The 6,022-nt window shown below is 46.9% G+C and overlaps 1 long non-coding RNA gene across 1 annotated transcript in view; it reads right to left on the bottom strand.

Annotated features, from left to right (window-relative positions):
• The window catches only part of LOC106146615, a 10,087-nt gene extending 5,223 nt beyond the window's left edge, over window positions 1-4,864 (bottom strand). The window contains exons 1-2 of the long non-coding RNA XR_001231142.1: window positions 4,808-4,864; window positions 669-2,250 (exon numbers count right to left, since the gene is read on the bottom strand). This is a non-coding gene — a long non-coding RNA (uncharacterized LOC106146615). The remainder of the gene's footprint in view (window positions 1-668; window positions 2,251-4,807) is intronic.
• Between the last annotated feature and the right edge of the window lie 1,158 nt (window positions 4,865-6,022).

The following is a 6,022-nucleotide window of genomic DNA, read 5'->3' as shown; positions in this document are numbered from 1 at the left end:
AAAAAAAAAAAAAAAAAAGGAGCCCAGACTGACCAGCACCCCAATCTGGGGGTCAGAAGAGGATCCTCGAGGGTGTGACCTTTGAGCTCAGATCTGAAGGACACACACGGGTGGAAGTGGGCATGGGGTGGACAGCAGATTCAGGCTCCGGAAAAGCAATCTCAAGGCTTGGGGACGGGGACAGTGCAAAAAGGAGCAGCGGCGGGAGTCCGTGCTGGAGGTTTTAAACCACCAGGATTTGGGTCTAAGGACAATTGGGAAACTGGGGTACACGGATGGCACAGCACAGTAATTTGTGATGCAGTAGGGGCCCAGGTGAGAGAGACTGATACGTGGGCTGGCATCCAGGACAGCGAGGTGGGAGCCCACACTGGCTCGGGACACAGGAGGCGCTTGGGGTTTGGGGGCCCGGGGAGCTCAAGCGTTCCCTCTGGGTAAACACTTGTGCGCATCTGTCAGTGCAGGAGAGAGTGGCGGAAGAAATGAGCTGGCAGAACAAAAAGCACCCCCAGACGTGATCCTCTAAGGGGAGGAGGGAAGGGCGGTGAACACACAGCTGTCTGTAGGCGGGACGGAGGGAAGCTAAGGTCTGAAGCCCGTTCTACAAAGCGGGGTGCAGGTGTGTTGGGGGAGTGTAAGGTCTCCCACTACACATGTGTTTCTTTTACCTTTTCTGTTCTCTCTTTGCTTCAGTATCAGGACTTGGACCCAAGGCTCCACACGGGCTGGACGGGCGCTCAGGACGGTATCAGGACTTGGACACAGGCTGGACAGGCGCTCTGCCCTTGGGCTGCAACGAGCCTGGATGGATTTCTATGGCGTTGCTGAGTCCAACGTCCAGAGAAGCTGCAGACCTCTGCAAATGCGGGAGCCGCTCTGGAAAGTGCTGTGGGCTTGACCTGGGTGACTTTGGCTGTGTCACAAGACAGCTCTGGCTGCCCGTGCACCCCCTTCCCTGGCCCCCAGTCTCCCACCTCCCCTCTTCACCAAAGCCCGGCCCCTTCCCTGCATTCAGCTTCCTGGAGGCTCCAGCTGGCTCTGTCCTTTGAGCCTCCTCATTATCTAGCTCCGTGCTTGTCAGGCGTGAGCTATGTTCCTTCCCCATTGTCTGTCCATTGTCAGTTTATTTTATAGATGGCAATCATCAAACCTTCAGAGGGAAGAGAATACATTTAACACTTCCGTGCAGGCTCTTGGAAGGAGGTTGCGGCAGGGAGGTGGTTCATAAGGGACACAGTTGCTGCTGAGAACAGGAGCAAGGATAGGACGCGTCTGCGTAGCTGCTGAGTGTAATTATTCACATAGATGCAGACCCTGCCTATGTCTCACTGTGCCTGGCAAAGTCCAGATTTCGACCTTAGAGTTGGAAACAAATCAGGGAGTTTCAGTTTCCAAATGTCGAAGCAGACATCATGAACTCCATTAAGTAATCTATTTCCTGAATTCGTGGAGTACAGTAGTTTGCTTTACTCTTGGGAGCAGTGGTTAGCGGAGGGTGGGCAGGAGGATAGATCCGAGAATTTTCTTCTAAACCGGGTAACGGCACACATCCGCATTTCAAACGGCAGGTCAATGTGCATTTCACGCTAACAATTTAGTCCGGCCATAGGGATACCAATGAGACCCAAGATCTCTAAAAATAGACGCTAATTTTTTTTTAATAAGAAACACACGTGAGAAATTGCTATCAAACCAAGTGTGCTCATTTAATGACCTAATTCAGAAAGAGAATTTGAGTTACTTGACATTCCAAGAAATTATCTGAAGGGATTAACGTCCTCCTCTGTCTTTGCCTTACCTATTCCATAAGTATGGTATATCTGCTAGATGTCCTGGGCTCTCAAATTTTCTTTTCTTTCCTTTAACCCATCAGATCTGTATTGCAGAGTCTCTGAGCGGGTCTGTATGTCTGCATATGTTTGCAACAGCTCACGTTCGTGTCCAGGCTGCATGAGTTCACCTCTGTCATGAAATTACCTTTCTCCATCCAATGTCTGCCCTCATGGTCCGTAGTGGAAGCATGGTGCGCTGGCACCATGTTGAATTATAAATGAATGGGGCACACTAGCTGAGGCAGAGGCTGCACTGGGCAATTTTGGGATAAATGCAGCTGGAATAATTTTCATTTCAATCCTTGGCAAAGCTTCAGTGTATGCAGGGAAAGAAAAATCTGCAGAGGAGGCTCAAATACTATACTCAGTAGCCTAATGGGCAATGTTGCTCTGTCTTCGGTTGTTGGTAATGAACGTTCTGGGAAGAAATTAGATGTAAGTGAGTTGGATCCTGGCAGGTTGTAAATACTCAATGAGTTGTTTCTTTTTTTTTTTTCTTTTAATGGTACTGGGTTTTAACCCAGCGTCAATCTATCACTGAGCTATAGCCCCAGCTTTTTTTTTTTTGAGACAAGGTCTTGCTAAGTTGCCCCAGTAGACCTTGCAATCTTCCCGTCTCAGCCTCCTGAGTATCTGAGATTACTGTACCTGGCTAATATTATTTTTAAAAAATTACTATTGGGCTGGTAGAGTTCTTGCCTAGCATGTGCAAGGCCCTGGGTTCAATCCCCAGCCCTGAAAAAAAAGTTATTATTTAAAATTATTAGAGTCCTAAGGTTCAGCTAGGAATTTAAGCATTCCTTTCACATACAAAAGAATTCATACATAGGATCCTTTTGCATGCCTGGAAAGGCTTAGAGAAATTCTTACCAACATTGTATTTGAAAGTCTGATCATGAAACAAATTTCTATCTTGACACTTATGGCCTGGCAGTAGCTCTAGACTGATACCTACAAGTCTTACATTCGACCAGTTAAAAGAAGAACTTCCATCATTGTGAAAGTAGCTTTTAATTCTCTTCCTCCAAAACTGATTGCTGTATCACAAAGTTTCCAATTGTTCATAGTTCATTTGGAGAACAGATACGTTTAGCAGCAGCCGAGGAAGCTTCGCCTTTCTAGCTCTGATTTCTTTCTGGGTTCCCGGGAGGCCTGAGGTCTGGCGTTTTCCCTGAATGTATGTCCTCCCAGGGCCGAAGTGGACCTTTGGCGTTTCCTGTTCTATACTGGGAACCAGAAGCTTTCTGAATTATCTCATAGGACATTTCCTGACTTGTGAATCTTTTGAGCATGAAGATCATGTTTTTCCCTTCACCAACCTTGGATTCTGGTCTCCCAGGGACATGTGTATATTTCATTACAGCCCCAGGTTTCCCGCGCTCCATGATAAATATGTGGGTTACAATGTGCACATTCACACAGAACGCCAAAGTTTACCAGGATGGATTTATTGCTTGTTACATCATTTTACTGTGGGGCTGATTCATTAGATCAGTTTATTTAGCAATTAAATAATATTAAATAAGGCAACTGTACCAACTTCCACCAGCCCCTGGCTTGGCTAACTCCTCCACCTCCTCCCTCTTTAATCAGCAGTTTGATAAGGGTACCCTGTACTCAGAGGGACAGGCCTTGATGGGATGTAGCATGGACTATTTACTAGGGCCATCTTACAGCTGGGTGTGGTGGCCCATGCCTGTAAAGCCAGCACTCTGGGAGGCTGAGGCAGGAGGACTGCAACTTCTAGCTCTGCCTGGGCTAGTTAACAATTTACTGAGACCCTGTCTCAAAATAAAAAATTTTAAAAATGGGCCAGGGATGCAGCTCAGTGCAACGGCCCTGGGTTTAAACCCCAAGTACTATAAAACAAAACAAAACACCCCAAAAAAGAGTGCCATCAGTATCTTTGGTATTCATGAACCTAAAACCAGGAGTGTCCCTTCTTCTCATTTATTTATTCAATTATTTATTTAAACCCAGCTGGATCTGTGGGTACTTATTTCATTCTTTGGGTTATAATGCCTCATTATCGTATTTATTTTGCCGCTGACATCTCAGTTTCACCAATGGAATCCCCTCTTCCGGGGGTTCCTGGGTCCTTTGGTCCCTTTGTTTTTTGAGCACATCCTTATTTTCTGGCCCAGGATGTTTACTAGCTCATTTTGCATTTCCCTGATGTTCTCTAAGAAGCCCTGAATTCATTTCTTGGAGAGTGGGATTTAGAAACCAAGGTCTGGACATCAGATGTGCTTACTGCTATGGGAGGGTCATTGCACTTAGGCCTTCTCAGATGACAGAACTAAGAGTGCATCCATGTTTATAGCAGTGCAGCTCATAATAGCTAAGTCTTGGAAGTGGCCTATGTGTCCATCAATAGATGAATGGATAGAGGAACATGTGTTTATACACAGTGGAGTACTACTCTGCCATAAAGAAGGATAAACAAGTCATTCATAGGAAAATGGATGCAACTTAAGACCATAATGCTAACTGAAATAAATCAGGAACATGAGTTTAAATAGCTCAAGGTTTCTCTTATATAAGAAACCCAAATTATAAATAAAGAGCAAAATAAAAGAAAATAGGAAGTCGGGAGATAGCTCTTTTTCACAGGGGAGAGGATCAAGAGGCAAAAGAGGGGTGGTGGGGAAGATGAAACAAGAAAATGAGATGCGTTACGTACGTGTACGGACTCCACACTAGCGAGACTTTATGTACTGCAAACATGGACTAATAAAGAAAAGAAAAAATAAACACGTGTGAATTCGCTAACACCTATCCTCCCTTGTGCATGCATCTCTATTTACTCCTGTATTTGTCCATCTGTGTGTGTGTGTGTGTGTGTGTGTGTGTGTGTGTGTGTAGTCCTGCGTCGATAATGATCCTTTCGAATCCAACAGGACAGGAGGCCATCTTACCCTTGCCTGTCCTACGTAGCAACTCTTTCCTCCAGCAATAAGCAGAGCATGACCCACCGTTATTTACTTATGTGTCCACCCAGCAACGCAGTAGTTTCCCATCAGCACCGTGTGATGACCCGGAAGTGAAAAGAGAGACCGGAAGGGGCTGGGCTCTCCATATAACCGGCAGGGGGTGCCCTCCAGTGCCCTAACTTCCTGCACCAGGTCCTGCCACTTCCGCTGCAAGTGGGGACCAAGCGTGCCTGTCCTTGTGAGGGGCAGGTTCACCAAGGGGAGTCTAACATACCCGTTCTACAGCGTTACAGAACAGCTAAAGTTCTCCGGCCAAAGTCCCTGAAGTTAGTGCTTTCCTTCTCCAGCCTCTTTGGGGAGCTTCTGCTGCTTGCTTTCCCTACCGCTAAGGTTCATCTGTCACTGTTTGGGTTCCTTGTTGGTTTTCTTCCGTTTAAATAGCTCAAGGTTTCTCTTATATAAGAAACCCAAATTATAAATAAAGAGCAAAATAAAAGATAATAGGAAGCCGGGAGATAGCTCTTTCTCCCGGGTTGATTTTAGTATTAACCGGCTTCATGACGGGGGAGGGGCGGTCTGTGAAACATATCTCAAGTCACAGCTGTCTAGAAAGATGCACCCCGAGAACTGTTGTCCCTCCCCATTTCTTGAGACAGGGTCTTGCTGTGTAATTCAGGCTGGTCTCAAATTCACTATGCAGGCCAGGGCAGCCTCGAACTCACCGAGATCCTCCTGGTTCGGCCTCCTGAGTGCTGGGACTGCAGGTGTGCGCCATCACGTCCAGCTACAGTTTGGATCTTGAATGTCGCCCGAAGGCCATGTCGAAAGCTTAGTGTCCACCTGCGGCGCTATCGGGAAGTGGCAGGAAGCTAGGTCATTGGAGGGCACCCCTGAGGGTTCTCTGGAGAGTCAGCCCCTTCCGGTCTCTTCTTTCACTTCTGGGCCCTCACAAGGTGAGCAACCTCTCGGCAGTGCTCTCTGCCATGTTGTGCTGCCTCACTGCAGGCCCAGAGGGCCAGGCCTGGGTGACCACGGGCCAAGACGTGTGATTCCAGGAACCAAAGTGAACCTTCCCCCTTGTCAACTGATCATTTTGTCACAGTACTGGAAAGCAGGTCGTCGCGCATTTGTCACCCCTGCTTCCCCTCGTTCTTTCCACCCAACCTGTCTATTCCTGTGGTTCATAATCTCATCTGTCTCTGGTTTATCTTTTATTATTATTACCGTTAATAATCATTATTCATAATTACTATTAAG

This window comes from Chinchilla lanigera, unplaced genomic scaffold (assembly GCF_000276665.1).
Source record: "Chinchilla lanigera isolate Chin_1 unplaced genomic scaffold, ChiLan1.0 scaffold00085, whole genome shotgun sequence".
In the NCBI taxonomy this organism is placed as follows: Eukaryota; Metazoa; Chordata; class Mammalia; order Rodentia; family Chinchillidae; genus Chinchilla; species Chinchilla lanigera.
The sequence above is the reverse complement of the archived record's forward strand: the minus strand, read 5'-3'. Positions and strand labels throughout refer to the sequence as shown.